Here is a 14,242-nt window from a genome sequence, read left to right as displayed (position 1 = left end):
CAAGAACCTGGGCTGGTGACTTTTTTTTCTTAGGTGGAAGGGCCTGCCTATGTGTTCCAGGGCCTGTGGCTCAGAGTGGCCGGCTGGCTCCTGAAATTCGGCATTGCGCAGGATGCCTCCCCGAGTGAAGCTGGCACCAGTGCCAAGTCAGGCTGGATTGACAGTGCCAAGTACCTCCTGCAATCTGACACCAAGAACCTGGTCTGGTGACTTTTGTTTCTTAGGTGGAAGGGCCTGCCTATGTGTTCCAGGGCCTGTGGCTCAGAGTGGCCGGCTGGCTCCTGAAATTCGGCACTGCTCAGGATTCTTCCCCGAGTGAAGCTGGCACCAGAGCCAAGTCAGGCTGGATTGACAGTGCAAAGTACCTCCTGCAATCTGACACCAAGAACCTGGGCATCTCTCTTTTGTTTCTTAGGTGGAAGGGCCTGCCTATGTGTTCCAGGGCCTGTGGCTCATAGTGGCCGGCTGGCTCCTGAAATTAGGCATTGCGCAGGATGCCTCCCCGACTGAAGCTGGCACCAGTGCCAAGTCAGGCTGGATTGACAGTGCCAAGTACCTGCTGCAAACTGACACCAAGAACCTGGGCTGGTGACTTTTGTTTCTTAGGTGGAAGGGCCTGCCTATGTGTTCCAGGGCCTGTGGCTCAGAGTGGCTGGCTGGCTCCTAAACTCGGCATTGCGCAGGATTCCTCCCCAAGTGAAGCTGGAACCAGAGCCAAGTCAGGCTGGATTGACAGTGCCATGTACCTCCTGCAATCTGACACCAAGAACCTGGGCTGCTGACTTTTGTTTCTTAGGTGGAAGGGCCTGCCTATGTGTTCCAGGGCCTGTGGCTCAGAGTGGCCGGCTGGCTCCTGAAATTCGGCATTGCGCAGGATGCCTCCCCGACTGAAGCTGGCAACAGTGCCAAGTCAGGCTGGATTGACAGTGCCAAGTACTTGCTGCAATCTGACACCAAGAACCTGGGCTGCTGACTTTTGTTTCTTAGGTGGAAGGGCCTGCCTATGTGTTCCAGGGCCTGTGGCTCAGAGTGGCCGGCTGGCTCCTGAAATTCGGCATTGCGCAGGATGCCTCCCCGACTGAAGCTGGCACCAGAGCCAAGTCAGACTGGATTGACAGTGCCAAGTATCTCCTGCAAAATGACACCAAGAACCTGGGCTGGTGACTATTGTTTCTTAGGTGGAAGGGCCTGCCTATGTGTTCCAGGGCCTGTGGGTCAGAGTGGCCGGCTGGCTCCTGAAATTCGGCATTGCGCAGGATGCCTCCCCGACTGAAGCTGGCACCAGAGCCAAGACAGGCTGGATTGACAGTGCCAAGTACCTCCTGCAATCTGACACCAAGAACCTGGTCTGGTGACTTTTGTTTCTTAGGTGGAAGGGCCTGCCTATGTGTTCCAGGGCCTGTGGCTCAGAGTGGCTGGCTGGCTCCTGAAATTCGGCATTGCGCAGGATGCCTCCCCGACTGAAGCTGGCACCAGTGCCAAGTCAGGCTGGATTGACAGTGCCAAGTACCTCCTGCAATCTGACACCAAGAACCTGGTCTGGTGACTTTTGTTTCTTAGGTGGAAGGGCCTGCCTATGTGTTCCAGGGCCTGTGGCTCAGAGTGGCCGGCTGGCTCCTGAAATTCGGCACTGCTCAGGATTCTTCCCCGAGTGAAGCTGGCACCAGAGCCAAGTCAGGCTGGATTGACAGTGCAAAGTACCTCCTGCAATCTGACACCAAGAACCTGGGTGGCTCTCTTTTGTTTCTTAGGTGGAAGGGCCTGCCTATGTGTTCTAGGGCCTGTGGCTCAGAGTGGCCGGCTGGCTCCTGAAATTAGGCATTGCGCAGGATGCCTCCCCGACTGAAGCTGGCACCAGAGCCAAGTCAGGCTGGATTGACAGTGCCAAGTACCTGCTGCAATCTGACACCAAGAACCTGGGCTGGTGACTTTTGTTTCTTAGGTGGAAGGGCCTGCCTATGTGTTCCAGGGCCTGTGGCTCAGAGTGGAGGGCTGGCTCCTGAAATTCGGCATTGCGCAGGATGCCTCCCCGACTGAAGCTGGCAACAGTGCCAAGTCAGGCTGGATTGACAGTGCCAAGTACTTGCTGCAATCTGACACCAAGAACATGGGCTGCTGACTTTTGTTTCTTAGGTGGAAGGGCCTGCCTATGTGTTCCAGGGCCTGTGGCTCAGAGTGGCCGGCTGGCTCCTGAAATTCGGCATTGCGCAGGATGCCTCCCCGAGTGAAGCTGGCACCAGAGCCAAGTCAGACTGGATTGACAGTGCCAAGTATCTCCTGCAAAATGACACCAAGAACCTGGGCTGGTGACTTTTTTTTCTTAGGTGGAAGGGCCTGCCTATGTGTTCCAGGGCCTGTGGCTCAGAGTGGCCGGCTGGCTCCTGAAATTCGGCATTGCGCAGGATGCCTCCCCGAGTGAAGCTGGCACCAGTGCCAAGTCAGGCTGGATTGACAGTGCCAAGTACCTCCTGCAATCTGACACCAAGAACCTGGGCTGGTGACTTTTGTTTCTTAGGTGGAAGGGCCTGCCTATGTGTTCCAGGGCCTGTGGCTCAGAGTGGCCGGCTGGCTCCTGAAATTCGGCACTGCTCAGGATTCTTCCCCGACTGAAGCTGGCACCAGTGCCAAGTCAGGCTGGATTGACAGTGCAAAGTACCTCCTGCAATCTGACACCAAGAACCTGGGTGGCTCTCTTTTGTTTCTTAGGTGGAAGGGCCTGCCTATGTGTTCCAGGGCCTGTGGCTCAGAGTGGCCGGCTGGCTCCTGAAATTAGGCATTGCGCAGGATGCCTCCCCGACTGAAGCTGGTACCAGTGCCAAGTCAGGCTGGATTGACAGTGCCAAGTACCTGCTTCAAAATGACACCAAGAACCTGGGCTGGTGACTTTTGTTTCTTAGGTGGAAGGGCCTGCCTATGTGTTCCAGGGCCTGTGGCTCAGAGTGGCGGGCTGGCTCCTAAACTCGGCATTGCGCAGGATGCCTCCCCAAGTGAAGCTGGAACCAGAGCCAAGTCAGGCTGGATTGACAGTGCCAAGTACCTCCTGCAATCTGACACCAAGAACCTGGTCTGGTGACTTTTGTTTCTTAGGTGGAAGGGCCTGCCTATGTGTTCCAGGGCCTGTGGCTCAGAGTGGAGGGCTGGCTCCTGAAATACGGCATTGTGCAGGATGCCTCCCCGACTGAAGCTGGCACCAGTGGCAAGTCAGGCTGGATTGACAGTGCCAAGTACCTCCTGCACACTGACACCAAGAACCTGGGCTGGTGACTTTTGTTTCTTAGGTGGAAGGGCCTGCCTATGTGTTCCAGAGCCTTTGGCTCAGAGTGGAGGGCTGGCTCCTGAAATTCGGCACTGCGCAGGATTCCTCCCTGACTGAAGCTGGCACCAGAGCCAAGTCAGACTGGATTGACAGTGCCAAGTATCTCCTGCAAAATGACACCAAGAACCTGGGCTGGTGACTTTTGTTTCTTAGGTGGAAGGGCCTGCCTATGTGTTCCAGGGCCTGTGGCTCAGAGTGGCCGGCTGGCTCCTGAAATTCGGCATTGCGCAGGATGCCTCCCCGACTGAAGCTGGCACCAGAGCCAAGTCAGGCTGGATTGACAGTGCCAAGTACCTCCTGCAATCTGACACCAAGAACCTGGGCTGGGGACTTTTGTTTCTTAGGTGGAAGGGCCTGCCTATGTGTTCCAGGGCCTGTGGCTCAGAGTGGCCGGCTGGCTCCTGAAATTCGGCATTGCGCAGGATGCCTCCCCGACTGAAGCTGGCACCAGAGCCAAGTCAGGATGGATGGACAGTGCCAAGTACCTCCTGCAATCTGACACCAAGAACGTGGTCTGGTGACTTTTGTTTCTTAGGTGGAAGGGCCTGCCTATGTGTTCCAGGGCCTGTGGCTCAGCGTGGCCGGCTGGCTCCTGAAATTCGGCATTGCGCAGAATGCCTCCCCGACTGAAGCTGGAACCCGAGCCAAGTCAGACTGGATTGACAGAGCCAAGTATCTCCTGCAAAATGACACCAAGAACAGGGGCTGGTGACTATTGTTTCTTAGGTGGAAGGGCCTGCCTATGTGTTCCAGGGCTTGTGGCTCAGAGTGGCCGGCTGGCTCCTGAAATTCGGCATTGCGCAGGATTCCTCCCCGACTGAAGCTGGCACCAGTGCCAAGTCAGGCTGGATTGACAGTGCCAAGTACTTGCTGCAAACTGACACCCAGAACTTGGGTGGCTCTCTTTTGTTTCTTAGGTGGAAGGGCCTGCCTATGTGTTCCAGGGCCTGTGGCTCAGAGTGGCCGGCTGGCTCCTGAAATTCGGCATTGCGCAGGATGCCTCCCCGAGTGAAGCTGGCACCAGTGCCAAGTCAGGCTGGATTGACAGTGCCAAGTACCTCCTGCAATCTGACACCAAGAACCTGGTCTGGTGACTTTTGTTTCTTAGGTGGAAGGGCCTGCCTATGTGTTCCAGGGCCTGTGGCTCAGAGTGGCCGGCTGGCTCCTGAAATTCGGCACTGCTCAGGATTCTTCCCCGAGTGAAGCTGGCACCAGAGCCAAGTCAGGCTGGATTGACAGTGCAAAGTACCTCCTGCAATCTGACACCAAGAACCTGGGTGGCTCTCTTTTGTTTCTTAGGTGGAAGGGCCTGCCTATGTGTTCCAGGGCCTGTGGCTCAGAGTGGCCGGCTGGCTCCTGAAATTAGGCATTGCGTAGGATGCCTCCCCGAGTGAAGCTGGCACCAGTGCCAAGTCAGGCTGGATTGACAGTGCCAAGTACCTGCTTCAAAATGACACCAAGAACCTCGGCTGGTGACTATTGTTTCTTAGGTGGAAGGGCCTGCCTATGTGTTCCAGGGCCTTTGGCTCAGAGTGGAGGGCTGGCTCCTGAAATTCGGCATTGCGCAGGATTCCTCCCCAAGTGAAGCTGGAACCAGAGCCAAGTCAGGCTGGATTGACAGTGCCAAGTACCTCCTGCAATCTGACACCAAGAACCTGGGCTGGTGACTTTTGTTTCTTAGGTGGAAGGGCCTGCCTATGTGTTCCAGGGCCTGTGGCTCAGAGTGGCCGGCTGGCTCCTGAAATTAGGCATTGTGCAGGATGCCTCCCCGACTGAAGCTGGCACCAGTGGCAAGTCAGGCTGGATTGACAGTGCCAAGTACTTGCTGCACACTGACACCAAGAACCTGGTCTGCTGACTTTTGTTTCTTAGGTGGAAGGGCCTGCCTATGTGTTCCAGGGCCTGTGGCTCAGAGTGGCCGGCTGGCTCCTGAAATTCGGCATTGCGCAGGATGCCTCCCTGACTGAAGCTGGCACCAGAGCCAAGTCAGGCTGGATTGACAGTGCCAAGTACCTCCTGCAAAATGACACCAAGAACCTGGGCAGGTGACTTTTGTTTCTTAGGTGGAAGGGCCTGCCTATGTGTTCCAGGGCCTGTGGCTCAGAGTGGAGGGCTGGCTCCTGAAATACGGCATTGTGCAGGATGCCTCCCCGACTGAAGCTGGCACCAGTGCCAAGTCAGGCTGGATTGACAGTGCCAAGTACTTGCTGCACACTGACACCAAGAACCTGGGCTGCTGACTTTTGTTTCTTAGGTGGAAGGGCCTGCCTATGTGTTCCAGGGCCTGTGGGTCAGAGTGGCCGGCTGGCTCCTGAAATTCGGCATTGCGCAGGATGCCTCCCTGACTTAAGCTGGCACCAGAGCCAAGTCAGACTGGATTGACAGTGCCAAGTATCTCCTGCAAAATGACACCAAGAACCTGGGCTGGTGACTATTGTTTCTTAGCTGGAAGGGCCTGCCTATGTGTTCCAGGGACTGTGGGTCAGAGTGGCCGGCTGGCTCCTGAAATTCGGCATTGCGCAGGATTCTTCCCCGACTGAAGCTGGCACCAGAGCCAAGTCAGGCTGGATTGACAGTGCCAAGTACCTCCTGCAATCTGACACCAAGAACCTGGGCTGGTGACTTTTGTTTCTTAGGTGGAAGGGCCTGCCTATGTGTTCCAGGGCCTGTGGCTCAGAGTGGCCGGCTGGCTCCTGAAATTCGGCATTGCGCAGGATGCCTCCCCGACTGAAGCTGGCACCAGAGCCAAGTCAGGCTGGATTGACAGTGCCAAGTACTTGCTGCAATCTGACACCAAGAACCTGGGCTGGTGACTTTTGTTTCTTAGGTGGAAGGGCCTGCCTATGTGTTCCAGGGCCTTTGGCTCAGAGTGGCCGGCTGGCTCCTGAAATTCGGCATTGCGCAGGATTCCTCCCCGACCAAAGCATGCACCAGTGCCAAGTCAGGCTGGATTGACAGTGCCAAGTACCTCCTGCAATCTGACTCCAAGGACCTGGGCTGGTGACTTTTGTTTCTTAGGTGGAAGGGCCTGCCTATGTGTTCCAGGGCCTGTGGCTCAGAGTGGCCGGCTGGCTCCTGAAATTCGGCATTGCGCAGGATGCCTCCCCGACTGAAGCTGGCACCAGTGCCAAGTCAGGCTGGATTGACAGTGCCAAGTACCTGCTGCAAAATGACACCAAGAACCTGGGCTGGTGTCTTTTGTTTCTTAGGTGGAAGGGCCTGCCTATGTGTTCCAGGGCCTGTGGCTCAGAGTGGAGGGCTGGCTCCTGAAATTCGGCATTGCGCAGGATTCCTCCCCAAGTGAAGCTGGCACCAGAGCCAAGTCAGGCTGGATAGACAGTGCCAAGTACCTGCTGCAAACTGACACCAAGAACCTGGGCTGGTGACTTTTGTTTCTTAGGTGGAAGGGCCTGCCTATGTGTTCCAGGGCCTGTGGCTCAGAGTGGAGGGCTGGCTCCTGAAATTCGGCATTGCGCAGGATGCCTCCCCGAGTGAAGCTGGCACCAGTGCCAAGTCAGGCTGGATTGACAGTGCCAAGTACCTGCTGCAAACTGACACCAAGAACCTGGGCTGGTGACTTTTGTTTCTTAGGTGGAAGGGCCTGCCTATGTGTTCCAGGGCCTGTGGCTCAGAGTGGCGGGCTGGCTCCTAAACTCGGCATTGCGCAGGATTCCTCCCCAAGTGAAGCTGGCACCAGAGCCAAGTCAGGCTGGATTGACAGTGCCAAGTACCTCCTGCAATCTGACACCAAGAACCTGGGCTGGTGACTTTTGTTTCTTAGGTGGAAGGGCCTGCCTATGTGTTCCAGGGCCTGTGGCTCAGAGTGGCCGGCTGGCTCCTGAAATTCGGCACTGCTCAGGATTCCTCCCTGAGTGAAGCTGGCACCAGTGGCAAGTCAGGCTGGATTGACAGTGCAAAGTACCTCCTGCAATCTGACACCAAGAACCTGGGTGGCTCTCTTTTGTTTCTTAGGTGGAAGGGCCTGCCTATGTGTTCCAGGGCCTGTGGCTCAGAGTGGCCGTCTGGCTCCTGAAATTAGGCATTGTGCAGGATGCCTCCCCGACTGAAGCTGGCACCAGTGGCAAGTCAGGCTGGATTGACAGTGCCAAGTACTTGCTGCACACTGACACCAAGAACCTGGTCTGCTGACTTTTGTTTCTTAGGTGGAAGGGCCTGCCTATGTGTTCCAGGGCCTGTGGCTCAGAGTGGCCGGCTGGCTCCTGAAATTCGGCATTGCGCAGGATGCCTCCCTGACTGAAGCTGGCACCAGAGCCAAGTCAGGCTGGATTGACAGTGCCAAGTACCTCCTGCAAAATGACACCAAGAACCTGGGCTGGTGACTTTTGTTTCTTAGGTGGAAGGGCCTGCCTATGTGTTCCAGGGCCTGTGGCTCAGAGTGGAGGGCTGGCTCCTGAAATACGGCATTGTGCAGGATGCCTCCCCGAGTGAAGCTGGCACCAGTGCCAAGTCAGGCTGGATTGACAGTGCCAAGTACTTGCTGCACACTGACACCAAGAACCTGGGCTGCTGACTTTTGTTTCTTAGGTGGAAGGGCCTGCCTATGTGTTCCAGGGCCTGTGGGTCAGAGTGGCCGGCTGGCTCCTGAAATTCGGCATTGCGCAGGATGCCTCCCTGACTTAAGCTGGCACCAGAGCCAAGTCAGACTGGATTGACAGTGCCAAGTATCTCCTGCAAAATGACACCAAGAACCAGGGCTGGTGACTATTGTTTCTTAGCTGGAAGGGCCTGCCTATGTGTTCCAGGGACTGTGGGTCAGAGTGGCCGGCTGGCTCCTGAAATTCGGCATTGCGCAGGATTCTTCCCCGACTGAAGCTGGCACCAGAGCCAAGTCAGGCTGGATTGACAGTGCCAAGTACCTCCTGCAATCTGACACCAAGAACCTGGGCTGGTGACTTTTGTTTCTTAGGTGGAAGGGCCAGCCTATGTGTTCCAGGGCCTGTGGCTCAGAGTGGCCGGCTGGCTCCTGAAATTCGGCATTGCGCAGGATGCCTCCCCGACTGAAGCTGGCACCAGAGCCAAGTCAGGCTGGATTGACAGTGCCAAGTACTTGCTGCAATCTGACACCAAGAACCTGGGCTGGTGACTTTTGTTTCTTAGGTGGAAGGGCCTGCCTATGTGTTCCAGGGCCTTTGGCTCAGAGTGGAGGGCTGGCTCCTGAAATTCGGCATTGCGCAGGATTCCTCCCCGACCAAAGCATGCACCAGTGCCAAGTCAGGCTGGATTGACAGTGCCAAGTACCTCCTGCAATCTGACTCCAAGGACCTGGGCTGGTGACTTTTGTTTCTTAGGTGGAAGGGCCTGCCTATGTGTTCCAGGGCCTGTGGCTCAGAGTGGCCGGCTGGCTCCTGAAATTCGGCATTGCGCAGGATGCCTCCCCGACTGAAGCTGGCACCAGTGCCAAGTCAGGCTGGATTGACAGTGCCAAGTACCTGCTGCAAAATGACACCAAGAACCTGGGCTGGTGTCTTTTGTTTCTTAGGTGGAAGGGCCTGCCTATGTGTTCCAGGGCCTGTGGCTCAGAGTGGAGGGCTGGCTCCTGAAATTCGGCATTGCGCAGGATTCCTCCCCAAGTGAAGCTGGCACCAGAGCCAAGTCAGGCTGGATAGACAGTGCCAAGTACCTGCTGCAAACTGACACCAAGAACCTGGGCTGGTGACTTTTGTTTCTTAGGTGGAAGGGCCTGCCTATGTGTTCCAGGGCCTGTGGCTCAGAGTGGAGGGCTGGCTCCTGAAATTCGGCATTGCGCAGGATGCCTCCCCGAGTGAAGCTGGCACCAGTGCCAAGTCAGGCTGGATTGACAGTGCCAAGTACCTGCTGCAAACTGACACCAAGAACCTGGGCTGGTGACTTTTGTTTCTTAGGTGGAAGGGCCTGCCTATGTGTTCCAGGGCCTGTGGCTCAGAGTGGCGGGCTGGCTCCTAAACTCGGCATTGCGCAGGATTCCTCCCCAAGTGAAGCTGGCACCAGAGCCAAGTCAGGCTGGATTGACAGTGCCAAGTACCTCCTGCAATCTGACACCAAGAACCTGGGCTGGTGACTTTTATTTCTTAGGTGGAAGGGCCTGCCTATGTGTTCCAGGGCCTGTGGCTCAGAGTGGCCGGCTGGCTCCTGAAATTCGGCACTGCTCAGGATTCCTCCCTGAGTGAAGCTGGCACCAGTGGCAAGTCAGGCTGGATTGACAGTGCAAAGTACCTCCTGCAATCTGACACCAAGAACCTGGGTGGCTCTCTTTTGTTTCTTAGGTGGAAGGGCCTGCCTATGTGTTCCAGGGCCTGTGGCTCAGAGTGGCCGGCTGGCTCCTGAAATTAGGCATTGCGCAGGATTCCTCCCCGACTGAAGCTGGCACCAGTGCCAAGTCAGGCTGGATTGACAGTGCCAAGTACCTGCTTCAAAATGACACCAAGAACCTGGGCTGGTGACTTTTGTTTCTTAGGTGGAAGGGCCTGCCTATGTGTTCCAGGGCCTGTGGCTCAGAGTGGCGGGCTGGCTCCTAAACTCGGCATTGCGCAGGATGCCTCCCCAAGTGAAGCTGGAACCAGAGCCAAGTCAGGCTGGATTGACAGTGCCAAGTACCTCCTGCAATCTGACACCAAGAACCTGGTCTGGTGACTTTTGTTTCTTAGGTGGAAGGGCCTGCCTATGTGTTCCAGGGCCTGTGGCTCAGAGTGGAGGGCTGGCTCCTGAAATACGGCATTGTGCAGGATGCCTCCCCGACTGAAGCTGGCACCAGTGGCAAGTCAGGCTGGATTGACAGTGCCAAGTACCTCCTGCACACTGACACCAAGAACCTGGGCTGGTGACTTTTGTTTCTTAGGTGGAAGGGCCTGCCGATGTGTTCCAGAGCCTTTGGCTCAGAGTGGAGGGCTGGCTCCTGAAATTCGGCACTGCGCAGGATTCCTCCCTGACTGAAGCTGGCACCAGAGCCAAGTCAGGCTGGATTGACAGTGCCAAGTACCTGCTGCAATCTGACACCAAGAACCTGGGCTGGTGACTTTTGTTTCTTAGGTGGAAGGGCCTGCCTATGTGTTCCAGGGCCTGTGGCTCAGAGTGGCCGGCTGGCTCCTGAAATTCGGCATTGCGCAGGATGCCTCCCCGAGTGAAGCTGGCACCAGAGCCAAGTCAGGCTGGATTGACAGTGCCAAGTACCTCCTGCAATCTGACACCAAGAACCTGGCCTGGTGACTTTTGTTTCTTAGGTGGAAGGGCCTGCCTATGTGTTCCAGGGCCTGTGGCTCAGCGTGGCCGGCTGGCTCCTGAAATTCGGCATTGCGCAGGATGCCTCCCCGAGTGAAGCTGGCACCAGTGCCAAGTCAGGCTGGATTGACAGTGCCAAGTACCTCCTGCAATCTGACACCAAGAACCTGGTCTGGTGACTTTTGTTTCTTAGGTGGAAGGGCCTGCCTATGTGTTCCAGGGCCTGTGGCTCAGAGTGGCCGGCTGGCTCCTGAAATTCGGCACTGCTCAGGATTCTTCCCCGAGTGAAGCTGGCACCAGAGCCAAGTCAGGCTGGATTGACAGTGCAAAGTACCTCCTGCAATCTGACACCAAGAACCTGGGCTGCTGACTTTTGTTTCTTAGGTGGAAGGGCCTGCCTATGTGTTCCAGGGCCTGTGGCTCAGAGTGGCCGGCTGGCTCCTGAAATTAGGCATTGCGCAGGATGCCTCCCCGAGTGAAGCTGGCACCAGTGCCAAGTCAGGCTGGATTGACAGTGCCAAGTACCTGCTTCAAAATGACACCAAGAACCTGGGCTGGTGACTATTGTTTCTTAGGTGGAAGGGCCTGCCTATGTGTTCCAGGGCCTGTGGCTCAGAGTGGCGGGCTGGCTCCTAAACTCGGCATTGCGCAGGATTCCTCCCCAAGTGAAGCTGGAACCAGAGCCAAGTCAGGCTGGATTGACAGTGCCAAGTACCTCCTGCAATCTGACACCAAGAACCTGGGCTGGTGACTTTTGTTTCTTAGGTGGAAGGGCCTGCCTATGTGTTCCAGGGCCTGTGGCTCAGAGTGGAGGGCTGGCTCCTGAAATACGGCATTGTGCAGGATGCCTCCCCGACTGAAGCTGGCACCAGTGGCAAGTCAGGCTGGATTGACAGTGCCAAGTACTTGCTGCACACTGACACCAAGAACCTGGTCAGCTGACTTTTGTTTCTTAGGTGGAAGGGCCTGCCTATGTGTTCCAGGGCCTGTGGGTCAGAGTGGCCGGCTGGCTCCTGAAATTCGGCATTGCGCAGGATGCCTCCCTGACTGAAGCTGGCACCAGAGCCAAGTCAGACTGGATTGACAGTGCCAAGTATCTCCTGCAAAATGACACCAAGAACCTGGGCTGGTGACTTTTGTTTCTTAGGTGGAAGGGCCTGCCTATGTGTTCCAGGGCCTGTGGCTCAGAGTGGCCGGCTGGCTCCTGAAATTCGGCATTGCGCAGGATGCCTCCCCGACTGAAGCTGGCACCAGAGCCAAGTCAGGCTGGATTGACAGTGCCAAGTACCTCCTGCAATCTGACACCAAGAACCTGGTCTGGTGACTTTTGTTTCTTAGGTGGAAGGGCCTGCCTATGTGTTCCAGGGCCTGTGGCTCAGAGTGGCGGGCTGGCTCCTAAACTCGGCATTGCGCAGGATTCCTCCCCAAGTGAAGCTGGAACCAGAGCCAAGTCAGGCTGGATTGACAGTGCCAAGTACCTCCTGCAATCTGACACCAAGAACCTGGGCTGGTGACTTTTGTTTCTTAGGTGGAAGGGCCTGCCTATGTGTTCCAGGGCCTGTGGCTCAGAGTGGAGGGCTGGCTCCTGAAATACGGCATTGTGCAGGATGCCTCCCCGACTGAAGCTGGCACCAGTGGCAAGTCAGGCTGGATTGACAGTGCCAAGTACTTGCTGCACACTGACACCAAGATCCTGGGCTGCTGACTTTTGTTTCTTAGGTGGAAGGGCCTGCCTATGTGTTCCAGGGCCTGTGGCTCAGAGTGGCCGGCTGGCTCCTGAAATTCGGCATTGCGCAGGATGCCTCCCCGACTGAAGCTGGCACCAGTGCCAAGTCAGGCTGGATTGACAGTGCCAAGTACCTGCTGCAAAATGACACCAAGAACCTGGGCTTTTGTCTTTTGTTTCTTAGGTGGAAGGGCCTGCCTATGTGTTCCAGGGCCTGTGGCTCAGAGTGGAGGGCTGGCTCCTGAAATTCGGCATTGCGCAGGATTCCTCCCCAAGTGAAGCTGGCACCAGAGCCAAGTCAGGCTGGATAGACAGTGCCAAGTACCTGCTGCAAACTGACACCAAGAACCTGGGCTGCTGACTTTTGTTTCTTAGGTGGAAGGGCCTGCCTATGTGTTCCAGGGCCTGTGGCTCAGAGTGGCGGGCTGGCTCCTAAACTCGGCATTGCGCAGGATTCCTCCCCAAGTGAAGCTGGAACCAGAGCCAAGTCAGGCTGGATTGACAGTGCCAAGTACCTCCTGCAATCTGACACCAAGAACCTGGGCTGGTGACTTTTGTTTCTTAGGTGGAAGGGCCTGCCTATGTGTTCCAGGGCCTGTGGCTCAGAGTGGAGGGCTGGCTCCTGAAATACGGCATTGTGCAGGATGCCTCCCCGACTGAAGCTGGCACCAGTGGCAAGTCAGGCTGGATTGACAGTGCCAAGTACTTGCTGCACACTGACACCAAGATCCTGGGCTGCTGACTTTTGTTTCTTAGGTGGAAGGGCCTGCCTATGTGTTCCAGGGCCTGTGGCTCAGAGTGGCCGGCTGGCTCCTGAAATTCGGCATTGCGCAGGATGCCTCCCTGACTGAAGCTGGCACCAGAGCCAAGTCAGACTTGATTGACAGTGCCAAGTATCTCCTGCAAAATGACACCAAGAACCTGGGCGGGTGACTTTTGTTTCTTAGGTGGAAGGGCCTGCCTATGTGTTCCAGGGTCTGTGGCTCAGAGTGGCCGGCTGGCTCCTGAAATTCGGCATTGCGCAGGATGCCTCCCCGACTGAAGCTGGCACCAGAGCCAAGTCAGGCTGGATTGACAGTGCCAAGTACCTCCTGCAATCTGACTCCAAGAACCTGGGCTGGTGACTTTTGTTTCTTAGGTGGAAGGGCCTGCCTATGTGTTCCAGGGCCTGTGGCTCAGAGTGGCCGGCTGGCTACTGAAATTCGGCATTGCGCAGGATGCCTCCCCGACTGAAGCTGGCACCAGTGCCAAGTCAGGCTGGATTGACAGTGCCAAGTACCTGCTGCAAACTGACACCAAGAACCTGGGCTGGTGACTTCTGTTTCTTAGGTGGAAGGGCATGCCTATGTGTTCCAGGGCCTTTGGCTCAGAGTGGAGGGCTGGCTCCTGAAATTCGGCATTGCACAGGATTCCTCCCAGACCAAAGCATGCACCAGTGGCAAGTCAGGCTGGATTGACAGTGCCAAGTACCTCCTGCAATCTGACTCCAAGAACCTGGGCTGCTGACTTTTGTTTCTTAGGTGGAAGGGCCTGCCTATGTGTTCCAGGGCCTGTGGCTCAGAGTGGCGGGCTGGCTCCTGAAATTCGGCATTGCGCAGGATGCCTCCCCGACTGAAGCTGGCACCAGAGCCAAGTCAGGCTGGATTGACAGTGCCAAGTACCTCCTGCAAAATGACACCAAGAACCTGGGCTGGTGACTTTTGTTTCTTAGGTGGAAGGGCCTGCCTATGTGTTCCAGGGCCTGTGGCTCAGAGTGGAGGGCTGGCTCCTGAAATACGGCATTGCGCAGGATGCCTCCCCGACTGAAGCTGGCACCAGTGCCAAGTCAGGCTGGATTGACAGTGCCAAGTACTTGCTGCACACTGACACCAAGAACCTGGGTTGCTGACTTTTGTTTCTTAGGTGGAAGGGCCTGCCTATGTTGTCCAGGGCCTGTGGCTCAGAGTGGCCGGCTGGCTCCTGAAATTCGGCATTGCGCAGGATGC

This window comes from Haemorhous mexicanus, chromosome 7, assembly GCF_027477595.1.
Source record: "Haemorhous mexicanus isolate bHaeMex1 chromosome 7, bHaeMex1.pri, whole genome shotgun sequence".
In the NCBI taxonomy this organism is placed as follows: Eukaryota; Metazoa; Chordata; class Aves; order Passeriformes; family Fringillidae; genus Haemorhous; species Haemorhous mexicanus.
The sequence above is the reverse complement of the archived record's forward strand: the minus strand, read 5'-3'. Positions refer to the sequence as shown.